Source organism: Orcinus orca, chromosome 17 (genome assembly GCF_937001465.1).
Source record: "Orcinus orca chromosome 17, mOrcOrc1.1, whole genome shotgun sequence".
Classification (NCBI taxonomy): domain Eukaryota; kingdom Metazoa; phylum Chordata; class Mammalia; order Artiodactyla; family Delphinidae; genus Orcinus; species Orcinus orca.
In genome coordinates, this window is record NC_064575.1 from 20143704 (window position 1) to 20156847 (window position 13144).

Here is a 13144-nt window from a genome sequence, read left to right on the forward strand (position 1 = left end):
GCCCTTGAAATGTGGCTAGTCCAACTGAGTAACTGAATTTTAAATTTTCTTTAATTTTAATTAATTTTAATTTTAACCTATATAAGACACATGTGACAGTGGCTACCTTAGCCAATAGCACAGGGCTGCAGCTCTGCCTAAGGCTGGAAGAAGGATTTAGCAAAAAGAAAGTAAATTATACAATTTCTAATTTACAATTTTCCAAAGGTCAGCTTTGTTATTTAAGATCACAGTATCAAATCTTGATATCATGCTACCAGAGAGAGTTGTAAAATTGGTAAAATGTATTTTACTAATAGTTCCTCTATCACACTGCCAGTCAAATAAATTGCCTTCAATACAGAAACCATTGAAGTGTATTTTCAAGAAATCTTAGTGACAGTTTGGCAAATGATAGGCAGAAGAAAATATATTGGTGGTAAATATCCTTACTACACTCTTCAAAGTCTTTCAAGCTAAATTTTCAGTGGACATTGAAAATTTTATTGAGTTTTTAAAATTGATAACGATTTTTGAATGAGGAAACTTTATTAGTAATGGTAGTTAACACGGTTATGGAACACCAACTACATGACAAGGAGCATGTTAAGTATTCTACATGTGTTATTTAATTTAATCCAGACAACACCATTAGAAATGCATTGTTATTAATCACACTTTGAGATAAGAGAATTGAAAATCAGGGAAGTTAAGAAACCTACACAAAGTGGCAGGCAAACCTACACAAACAACTATTTACAGAACAACTATTGATGAGAATGACCTGAAGACTAGCAGGATAGATTTTTCACAACTAAAGGGATAAAAAAGAAATCACAACAAGATGGGTAGGAGGGACAGAGATGAGTTTAGTTAAGGCCCACTCTTTTAGGTAAGCAACACACAAAGGGGAGGATAATTACAATTGTATTATTGAATTCAGTTTGCTAATATTTTGTTCACGATTTTTACATCTATGTTCATCAGTGATATTGGCCTATAATTTCCTTTTTTCTGTGGTTCTCTGTCTGGTTTTTGTATCAAGGTGATGCTAGCCTTGTAGAATTAATTCAGAAGCGTTTCTTTCTCTGCAGTTTTTTTGGAATATTTGAGAAGGATACTTTTTTTGTTTTGTTTTGTTTTTTTGCTGTACGCGGGCCTCTCACTGCTGTGACCTCTCCCGTTGCGGAGCACAGGCTCCGGATGCGCAGGCTCAGTGGCCATGGCTCACGGGCCCAGCCGCTCTTCGGCATGTGGTATCTTCCCGGACCGGGGCACGAACCCGTGTCCCCTGCATTGGCAGGCGGACTCTCAACCACTGCGCCACCAGGGAAGCCCAAGGATACGTTTTAACTCGTTTAAATGTTTGGTAGAATTCACCCGTGAAGCCATCTGATCCTGGATTATTGTTTGTTGATAGTTTCTTTCTTTTTTTTTTTTTTAATTTTAAATTACAGATTCAATTCTATTACTGGTAATCAGTCTGTTCATATATTCTACTTCTCCCTATTTCAGTCCTGGGAGATTGTACCTTTCTTAGACTTTATCCATTTATCCTAGGCTGTCCATTTTATTGGTACGTAATTGTTCATAGTAATTTCTTATGTTCCTTTGTATTTCTGTGTTTTCAGTTGTAACTTCTCCTTTTTTATTTCTGATTTTACTAATTTGAGCCCTCTCTCTTTTTTGCTTGATGAGTCTTGCTAAAGGTTTATCAGTTTTGCTTATCTTTTCAAAGATGGATTGGAAGAATTACTATTTTTAAATGACCATACTTGCCAAAGCAAACTACAGACCCAATGCATTTCCTATCAAAATACCAATTGTATTTTTCACAGAAGTAGAACAAATAATTCTAAAATTTGTATGGAAATGTGAAAGACCCCAAATAGGCAACACAATCTTGATAGAGAAGAACAAAGCTGGAAGTATCATGCTCCCTGATTACAAACTACACTACAAATCAAATCAGTATGGTACTTGCACAAAAGACAGACATATAGGTCAATGGAACAGACTAAAGAGCCCAGAAATAAACCCATGCTTATATAGTCAATTAATCCACAACAAAGGAGGGAAGAATATACCATGGGGAAAAGATAATTTCTTCAATAAATGGTTTTTGGAAAACTGAACAGTTAAATGCAAAAGAATCAAACTGGGCTACTCTCTCACCCATGCACAGAAATAAATTCAAAATGGATTAAAGACTTAAATGAAGACCAGAAAGCAAAAAAATTCTAGAAGAAACCATAGGCAGTATGCTCTTTTACATTGGACTTAGCAGTGTTTTTTTTGAATATGTCTCCTCAAGCAAGGGAAACAAAAGCAAAAATAAACTAATGGGACTACATCAAACTGAAAAGCTTTGCACAGGGAAGGAAATTATCAACAAAACAAAAAGGCAGCCTACAGAATGGGAGAAAATATTTACAAACAAGATCTCTTACAAGGGGTTAATATCCAAAATATATAAAGAACTGATACAACTCTACATTTAAAAGAAAAATAACCTGATCAAAACATGGGCAGAGGACATGAATAGACATTTTTTTTCTCAAAGAAGACATACTGATGGCCAACAGAAACGTGAAAAAATGTTCAGCATCACTAATCATCAGGGAAATGCAAGTCAAACCACAATGAGATATCGCCTCTCATCTGTCAGCATGGCTAGTATCAAAAAGAAAACAAATAACAAGTGTTGGTAAGGATGTGGAGAAAAGGGACTTCTTGAGAGTTTGAGAGCTGGGGAAAGCTGACCTTCAAGAGTGGAAAAAAATTGGAGCTTCTGAGGGCAATTCTGAGGTAGGAAATGAGGAGGAGAGATGAGATTGGGGAAGAAGGAGAAGAGAGAAGGGCCACTGAGTTTTATGAGGGTGGGCCAACATGGATTAAAGGGCCAGTTAGTCCCGTGTGATTGGTAGGACCTTGTGGTTTTAATTAGCCACACCCTTTGTGCAATTTTGTTACTTTGCTGCAGTATAAACTCTGCCCTCTCTCCACCTGCCTCTCTTTAAATTTTATTACATCTTACTAAATTCACTAATGTTTGCAGGAGTGTTTTTTGTTTTCTTTTGGGGAGGAAAAACAAACAAACTTAATTTCAATTCTCTGCTAGCTCAGAAAACTGGAAGTAAAAAGAATGCAAACATCTCCTCCTGACTCACCTTCCACTCCAGTAATTCATGTTACATTGTATTTAGAATTTTCTCAGGGCATAGAATTTGGGGTTCAAGTCTATTTTAGCTTGCTCTTGGGGAGCAGGAAGGCCTCAGCTGAGATCCATATAACATTTTAATTAAGTGTATATTTATTGTTATTAAGTAGAATGGGATAGATATCTGACTGCTGGCCCTAAATCCTCCCAAAAGTGGTTGCAGAATGAGTCATTTCTAACAGCATGAGATGCAACTGTCGGAAGACACCCAAAGTTTATCTAGCTCAATTTTCCCTTTGATACTTGAATTCCTCTTAAAACTTCCCTACTGTGATCATCTGGGGTTTTTTTCCCCTGAACTCTTCCAGTAGCATAGAACTCAGTAACACCTGAAGCAGTATATTTCACCTAAGAAACTTGGCTTCTACTCATAATCATATTTTTATTTTTTGGATCCATATTGAATGATTGAAGTTTCTGGTCTATATGACTGTCAGTAACTTCTGACTCTTCCCCCCTCCTACTCTAGTTAACACATTCCAAATTCCATCAACCATTTCTCTCAGGACATTTTGTGAGGATTTTAGTGATCCTGATTACATTCCTTGGAATAATTTTCAGTCTTTCTATAACCTTCAAAGTATGACGCCCAGATTCACACATAAGTTCTGAAATGCTTTGAACAGCACAGTGTAGATCTGGGTTATCACCCCAATCTCTATGGATACATCAATCAAGTAACACAATCTAAGTTTTGGTTTAGTCGTTCTTCGACAGCCATATCAAATGGCTTAAGGGTAATGTCAGTTTTTACCTGTGTTGCTACTTAACCCTCATTTTGAATCTGACTTTTTTTTTTTTTTGCACTTTAAAAGTGAATCTTAATAGCACAATGGAAAAAGAATGAACATCAAAGTTAGAAAATAACCCGTATGCATCCAGTTTACATCATATATTAGCCCTGTGACCTTAAGAAAGTTACTTAACCTCTCTGAAACTCAGTTTCAGTGTTTCAATAAGAGTATGATAATGTGTAGAGGTTTAGTTTTGTTGTTAGACTCAAAAAAATAACATATGTAAAATAACCAACATGATGACAAAAGTATAGATATCTTCTGTTTGGGGCAGCATGTTATCTTTGTCCATGGTCAAGTTCATCAAAATCTTTCGTCATTAATTTTATAATTCAGTGAATTAGCTCTTCCTCCCAGATTTCAGCCTCTATGACATGTAACACACTTTCAAATTTTTCATCTAGGTTATTGATAATCATGCTAATAGGACAAAGCAAATAGTGATGTTTTCGTAAAAGGAAACTTCCAAATTTATGTTAATTCATCTTTTACTGATCGGAAAAATGTAGGCAAAATAAGACATCTAAAATTCAGTGAAGCACAAAGGACTTTTCATGCACAAGATGGTCATATAAAGACTGGATGTTATAATATGAGGTAGAATCCAAATGCTTCCCAGAGATTATCTCATTTAATGCCCATAGAAACCCTTTGTAGTAGTTTAAGAAGGTATCACTGTCCCCATTTTACAGATGAGCTTTAAAAAGGCCACACAAATAACAAGTAATTCATATATTTTCCTCAATAATTGCAGATCTTTATTTCAATTACCCACTCTAGAATATTACCTAGAATATGCAAAGGTTTATAGTTTATTACATCTACTTCCTCCACATAGAAAAATTAATTCAATGAGCATTTACTTATGCCTGACGTTGCCCTAGGGTATAGAGGAAAGCAGCAAACAAAGGTCTGTGCGTGTTCTCATAGGTATTTGAGTGGAATTGAAAGCAAGAAAAAAATAAATAAAAATGACAAATGATGATAGTTAATAAAAAAGAGAAAAATATCATATATTAACACATATATGTGGAATCTAGAAAAATGGTACAGATGAACTGGTTTGCAAGGCAGAAATGGAGACACAGATGTTGAGAACAAACATATGGACACCAAGGGAGGAAAGGGGGTGGGGTGGGTGGGATGAATTGGGAGATTGGGATTGACATATATACACTAATATGTATAAAATAGATAATTAGTAAGAACCTGCTGTATAAAAAAATAAAATTCAAAAAAAAGAAAATATGGGAACATATGCATATGTATAACTGATTCACTTTGTTATAAAGCAGAAACTAACACACCATTGTAAAGCAATTATACTCCAATAAAGATGTAAAAAAAAAAAGAATTGATGGAAGTAAGAAATTGGGATTGACATATATACACTAATATGTATAAAATAGATAACTAACAAGAATCTGCTGTATAAAAAAATAAAATTCAATAAAAAAGAAATAGAAAATAAAGAATTGATGGAAGTGATGATCCTTTAAATAAGAGTGGTTGGGAAAACGCTTTGATAAGCCGCCATCTGGGCAGAAACATGTAGAAGCTGAGAATCTGCTGCATCCCAGGCAGTGGGATTAGCAAATTCAAAGGTGCCAAAGCAGAAGCATGCTTGCGTTGTTTAAGGAACAGCAAAAAAGTGAGACGAGGGTGGAGTGAATGACGGAGTTGTGGTTGGGGTAGTAGATAGGCCAGATAGGCGGGGGACCACAGCAGGCAGGGACTTCTAAGCAATGAGATAAAATATGGATTAACCATCAGAGGGACTTGAACAAAGGAGTCACATGATCTAACCCATATTTTAAAAGGCTCACTCTGGCTGCTGTGGTCAACGTGGACTGTAGGAGCAAGGGTAGAATAAGGGAGATCAGTGAGTAGCTACTGCAATAATCCAGGCAAGACTTCATGTTATCCAGACTAGAGTGATAATGATGATGATGATGAAAAGTGCTCTGATTTTTGGATATTTTGAAAGCAATGCCTCTGTATTTGCAGTGGTATTACATGTGGGATGTGAGAAAAAGAAAATCATCAAGAATGATTTTGTCCTGGATAACAGGAAGAATGGAGTTACCCATTATTAAAGCTGGGAATCTGTGGAAGGAATCACAGATTTTAAGACTTAAAATCAGGAGTTCATTTTGGGCATACTGAGTTTTGGATGCCTATTACATATTCCACCTGGAAACTATGAGAAAGTTTCTGCATAGGGGTCTAGAATTCAAGTCTGGAGAGGTCTGGGCTACAGAAAAAAAACTGAGGCTGTCCAGAGGATGGGTGTTATTTAAGGCCACAGGAGTGGATGTGGTCACCTTGAATGAGAAGAGATAGAGAAGAAAGGATGAAAGACAGAAGGTGCAAAACTCCCACACTTGCTAACATCTAGAAGGTAATAGGAAGAAAGTAACCGTGAGTGAAATTATTTGTATCACAAGCAATTTCTTAATACCATTGACAGTACTGCTTTGATCCCATCAGCCAGTATTCCTAGCACTCAATGCCAGAATACTTGAACTTGTTTAGAGAAGTTGGATGCTCTTAGAATTAGTCACCCATCTTGGCGTAGTGTAACCGGGAACATTCTCTTGAAAGTTAGACTGCAAAGCATGCTTCACTGCTCAGGCTGCCTCAGCAAGAGCAACTCGGGCTGTGTTTAGCTTTGACCCTTCATTCATCTCAAATCCTTGTTTTAGCTAAAACCAAGCTCTTATTCGTCATCCCTGCCACCCATTGAGCAGAGCTCCTGGATGTGTAATTCCCAGGAGACAAAGAATAGAAATAAACATTCTGGTTCATAAGTTTATAAACAATCCACTGTCGTGTTAAAGGCTAAATACATTTAGACATGTGTGGTCACACTGCTTTTTGTTTGCCAATCTCATTTTATATAACCTGGACCAACAAAACCAACAAGAGGGGAAACACACAGGTATAAGGTCAATTCAAGGGTTCAACAAAGTGCTCAAAATGATGGGATCAGCAGATAAAATGTTTCATAGGTTGCTAAGAGACATTAATCTCAGAAAAGAATCAGAATTAAGTTCTTGTTAAGAGGTTTATCATTCCCTATCCTGATGCTTTGACAGAGATAGTCTATAGGAATCTTAGCTTAGCAATTATATGGCTGTTATAATTGGGAGAAAGTTAGAAAAGTGGTTTTAACAAAAAGATAATAGCTTAAGAATTTGAGAAGTCACTTGGGGAGAGTTGGGTCATCTCGAAATTGCTTTAGGCATGTTTCAGCTGTTTAGAAGATTTTCTCTTTGTAAAAGAAAAGAAATAAAACTAAGCATCAGTATCCTTCTGGGTGGTTTTGTACCTGATAAGCTACTAATGGTTGAATAAAGCAATCACAAAATCCATTTAACTATTAAATGGCATTAACAAACCTTGTTGTCATTTGTCCTCTGAGAAAAATTCAGTTTTGCATGTTGCACGTACTGCTACTCACTTCAAGCTACCTGATTTACTTTTTACTTGGCCAAGGGAAAAGATGCAGTTTCAAACTTCAATCATTCCAGGCAGTGTCAATAGGAAAAATAAAAATATGCAACCATACTGAGTATTTTGAAATTGTTTTGTAAATTTTTACTTTTATAGAAACTTATTGAAAAGGATGTAAAACCAAGAGCTCTCATATACCCTTTACTCAGATGTAATTATTTACAACTTGCCCCATTTGCTAGTAATTTAGTCTCTTTCTCTAGTTCTCTCTATTGATAGATGAGAGATGCAGGGGGAGGAGAGAGGAGTGAGATGTGTGTGCATTTCATTTGAGAGTAAGTTGCAGACATGGGGACATTTTATCCCTAATGTTTCAGTGTATATTTCCTGAGAACTAGGACATTCTCATGCATAACCATGATGCAAAATCAAGATATTTAACACGTATACAATATTATTATCTAATCCACAATCCATATTTAAAGCGTGTCAAGTCTGCAAAAAAGTAAATAACCATATATAAAAACTATAAGCTTTTACCAATCCAGGATCCATTCGAAGAGGACACATTACCTTTAGACATGATGTCTTTTTAATCTCCTTTAATCTGGAATATTTCCTCAGTCATTATTTGTCATAGATGATCTTGACATTTTTGAAGAATACAGACCATGGCTGTGAATAACAAAGAGAGAGGTAAATATGATATACATGGATCTACATAGACAGTGGCTGTAGCCACTGAGAGGGACTCTGAATAATGATACTCCAGTAACCATGTGCACACCTAGCACACAGATCTTGGTTTCTAAATACCATTTCCTACTACAAGAAGCCAGGGGTCCTTGGAGAAATGGCTTGTTTGGGCACTGAAGCTTATATTCTACTGAAAGCAGTAAAAATAAATAAGAGATAGGGCTTCCCCGGTGGTGCAGTGGTTGAGAGTCCGCCTGCTGATGCAGGGGACACGGGTTGGTGCCCCGGTCCGGGAGGATCCCACATGCTGCGGAGCGGCTGGGCCTGTGAGCCGTGGCCGCTGAGCCTGCGCGTCTGGAGCCTGTGCTCCGCAACGGGAGAGGCCACAACAGTGAGAGGCCCGCGTACCGCAAAAAAAAATAATAATAAATAAATAAGAGATAAGGAAATTACGCAAGGTAATTCTAGATTGTGAGAGGTGTTATAATGAAATAAGGATAGGACAATAAGAGAGGTCAACTTTTGTTATGGTGGATAGAAAAGGACTCACTGAGTAAGAACCTGAGACCCAAAGAAGGAAAAAAGGTCAGCCATGTGGAGATTGTGGGGAAAGAATTCTAGGCATAAAGAACAGAAGAAGAAGACTCTTAGACGGAAAGTGTTTTGCTGGAGCAGAGTACTGTGCACTACTAGGGAGTGGCGGGGAGTGGGTGCCGGGGTATGTGGAGGAGAATGTGAATCTGATGTTAGACGAGGTTGGAAAAATAGGCATGAGCTGGTAAACCAAGCAATTCCAATTTTATTCTGGGTGCAAAGGGGAAGTCTTGGAAAGAGTTAACGTGGGTAGTGACATGATCTGACTCACAGGTTACAAAAAGCTCACTCAACTGCTTTGTGAAAAATCAGTTAGAAAGAGTTTGAGAATGGAAACAAAGAGACCAGATAGGAGACTACTGTGAAAATTAAGACAAGAAATAGTGGTGGCCTGAACCAGCGGTGTCAGTCAAGATGAAAAGATCTGGGTGAATTCAGATTACATTTTGCAGTTACAAACACCAGGATTTATGTTAGAATGAATGTGTGAGGTGGCTGAGGAAAGGCATAGGTGAAAGGGTGATGTCCAGGTTTCTATTTTTGTATCACGCTTAGAGAAGAAGATCCACTGCTCCATTCTGAGCACCATACGCTGAGATGTGTTTTAGACACCAAATGGAAATATCAAATAAACAGGGAAATTTACAAATTCTAAAGTCCTACGGGATTCTTCTTACCTTTTTACGAGATTAAAATATAATACTTAAATGAAAACATCTGCATCATTTCGTCAAAAATGAAAAATTAAAGGAAATCTTAGTCACCTTTAGATATTCTGCAAATTTAAAGAGCACTGTGTGCTTAAGAAAGATGAAATATTGAGATTACCTAGAATGATTTAAAGGGGGAATTATGAGAAAAATTAATTTTCTAAGATAGTCTGAAGAGCTACAATTGAATAAAGGAGAATGTAAGTTAAACATCAGAAATAATTTTCTAAGCAAGAGTAATTCAAATCAGGATGTCTTTTAAGGGCTTATGAAAGCCCCTTCAACTGAGACATTAAAAATGAGACTGTATGAAGCTTAGTTTAAAAAGGGAGAAAAAGTGTACTACAAAGGAGATGGATTAAATGTTCTAATAATGTTTTTTAAAGTATTATTAGTATTTATGAAACCAAATCCAGTCAGTTAAAAGTTCCACGTTTCTCCAGAGTAACAACTATAGCTCTTTGTGTAATTTCTTACAATTGGTGGAGGTGAAGTTAAATGGGCCAGTGTAATTTTTTAAATGTCATTTCTGGAAGTTTTTATAACATGGAGAAGAAAATATGAAGGTGCATATCTCATGTAAAATGGAGGTGTGCTAAAGAGAGGTAGGAGAAAAATGGTAATGCTCTGGGAAAAAACTAGATTTGCCTCTACTTAAGTGAAGGCAAAATAGATTACTGAAGAGTATAATGCCACATTCGGTTGAAAAAAAATGTAGTTGTTGTGAGTAAATGAATTCGATCTTAGTTGAAAGAATTTTTATTCCAAAACAACTTTCATAAACACAATGTGTGTGAATATAATTTCTTCTTAAGAAACTGGTATATGATTTCTATTTTTAAGGTTAGATCTTGAAATTACATGTATTTATTGTTTTCCCATTAATCATTATACGTCTATAGAAAAGTTGTTTGGGGTAAATTTTATTCTTGATATAGAGCATTGGTAATCTTTTTCTATTGTACAAGGTCATTCAAAATATTTTTCAGTAAAAATTCTTTTGATATACCATTTCTCTGAAGGCAGCAATTTCAATTAAAAATAAGTATAGCATTATTTATGTATTGATACCCCAATTTGTTTCCAAAAGAATTTGAAGCAGAGTGTAGCATTATGAATCCGGAAGCAAAGCATCTCTGCCATTATATAGCATTCTGCGTCAGTAAAAGAAAAGACGTGAGAGCCATTTAAATGCCATGAAGAAAAACATGAGAAAAATCAATGCTGAAATGAGTAATTGAATGATGTTCACAAGGGCTGAATAGGTCATCATTAGGCTTGACACGATTGCAACAAAATTCCTAGGGTTATTCAACCTAATGTACAGGGAATCCAGTAAGACAACACATTGCATTTACTGCTTAGATTTACATTGCTTTAAAGAATCAGAATATAGTCATCAAGCTAATATGAAGTGAAGGAAGATGCAATAATCAAACAGTATGAAAATCCAATGACAACAGTGGCCTTGGAATGCTGTATTATAAGGTATTCCTGAGAACCACAGAAAATTGCTTTTTCACTAAAAGTAAGAGCACAGACTTTATACAATAGAACAAAAATAAATTTAAAAAATACAGCCAATAATAATACTTGAGAGAGCTTCCATGTCAGGTACTTACAACAGAAAGTTCTACCTGGAGAGTGAAGATACACAATGTTCCCTAGTACATGACGACAGGTGCAGCCTCCCGGATGATTAAGATTTAATACATCTTATTTTATGTAACCAAAGCAAGGAATCCCACTTCAGGCATTGCATCCCGCCAGAACCTCCCTGAGACTAGACTGTTGCATCTTTCCTCTCCTCTCAATACTGTCGTTATATCCAGATAACGAAAAGCAGAGCAACACCATAGCATGCCTCTCTTTAGGCCTATTTCAGTCATGTTATATGAGACTCTCTACTTTCAAACTACATCATCTTAGAAAGGAGTTCTGTTTTTTTAAAAAATGAAGCAAAATTGTAAAGGTATGTAGAATATTTCTAGTAACGCAAAACTTATATCCTCCTTGTAAGACAAACTCTTCCATTGATACATGGCAATGATAATTAGGGGAAAAAACTTCCCAGGGGGTTGTCAAAACGTCCCTCTCTACAACTCTTGCATATTATTCCTATTGCTTTTTTAAAGCACTATAAGCAATGTGCCTAATCTCTTCTCTAGAAAGAATTTTTTAGATATTTGAAGACAGCTGTTATATCCTCAGTCTTTGCTTTTTTAAACAAGTGTCTCACCTTTTTAAACCGGTAGAGTATTGCTTCTAGAACCCTCCCCCATGGCAGCAATCTCTCCTTGATATGCGCCAGTGTGTACTTCTTGCTATAAACCTCTGCTGACAAGAACCACAGACCACGCACCAAATGTGTTTTCCCAAGACATGATCATTTTCTTTTCTTTTGGCATGCTTCCCCTGTTAATATTAACAACATTAACATTAACAAACAAAACATTAACAGCAGAAAAAGCAAGCAACTGGATCCCCTCATTTTATTGTTGGTTTATTGAGTTTGCTGCCAACAAAAAAACCCTCATTCATTTTTACCGTGATGTTCTTCTATGTAAATTTCCTAAGCCTTTCAATGTACACTCCCTTCTCAAGCTTCCACTCAAGCTTTTATATTTAACCCAGAAAACAGCTGTGATATGCTTTAGTTCTAATTCGGTCTTCCAACGACATTCTCTTGTGCACTCTCACTCTCTCTCTCTCTCTCTCTCTCTCTCTCTCTGTCTCATCTTTATCTCTGTGTCTCTCAGTCTGGGGTCATCTGTAAATTGGAAAGACACACCTTCACTTTTTGTGTTGAACAGATGAGGATAAGGTGAGGGCTGGGTAGTCTGCTGCTAGAGACTGTGCCAGGACGATCTGCATACTCCAGGGTGTTCCAACGCAATATTACTAGCCAGCCAGCATCTTCTTTTCTGCAGAAATTTAAGTCAACACATTATAAGACAACTGCTAATATTGTTACATTTTATGTACGAGGAGCAATTAGTTTGCCATGAGTTGGAAAATGCGTATATTTATCCAAGACCGTGTACTGCAGTGTTTTAACTGAAAACTAGTGCAAAGTATTTCAGGATCTATATTTTCAGGACTAAATTTACCTGGAGCATGTCATCCATCTTGCCCCTCCTTTCTAGACCCAAACTAATGCTAGACAGGCCTGAAATAAATTATTCTGGAGATGTTCATATATCAATAAAAATGCAAATAATGTCCTAAAGTATATGTTTTAAATTCTGCTTTAAGAAGAATCACAATTTAGATATGGAAATCTATAGAGAGTATGAGTAAAATTGTTGCCATCTAATAAAAATATTTTTCCAGGTAAAGTAACTTTTAAAAACCTTTCAAACTTTGGAAGAAAGCCTGCCTAAGTCAGAAAAAATCAACTTCTCTTTGGAATGGATTTGATTTATGATTGTTATTCTAATCATTAATTACAGTTACCTCCTAGCCTCTAAGGCCTTAAAATGGAAATCTGGAAGTCACAATTCTATTTCCTGTTCAAATATTATTTTCTACTAGGTCCTGGCCTCTTTAAAATGATAACCTAAACATAGCTAATGTATTTCTGTCTACCTCAAGGTATGCTATTTTGTGGGGGCAGAGAAGATTAAATAGAGGAGAAAGATATTATAAAAATCATCTTTTATGTATTTTTATTATTATACATTCAAGCCATGTTT

General features: G+C 36.2%; 1 long non-coding RNA gene across 1 annotated transcript in view; it reads right to left on the reverse strand.

Annotated features, from left to right (window-relative positions):
* The window catches only part of LOC125961650 (uncharacterized), a 109621-nt gene that overhangs the window by 45799 nt on the left and 50678 nt on the right, over window positions 1–13144 (reverse strand). The window contains exon 2 of the long non-coding RNA XR_007472625.1: window positions 8023–8124. This is a non-coding gene — a long non-coding RNA (uncharacterized LOC125961650). The remainder of the gene's footprint in view (window positions 1–8022; window positions 8125–13144) is intronic.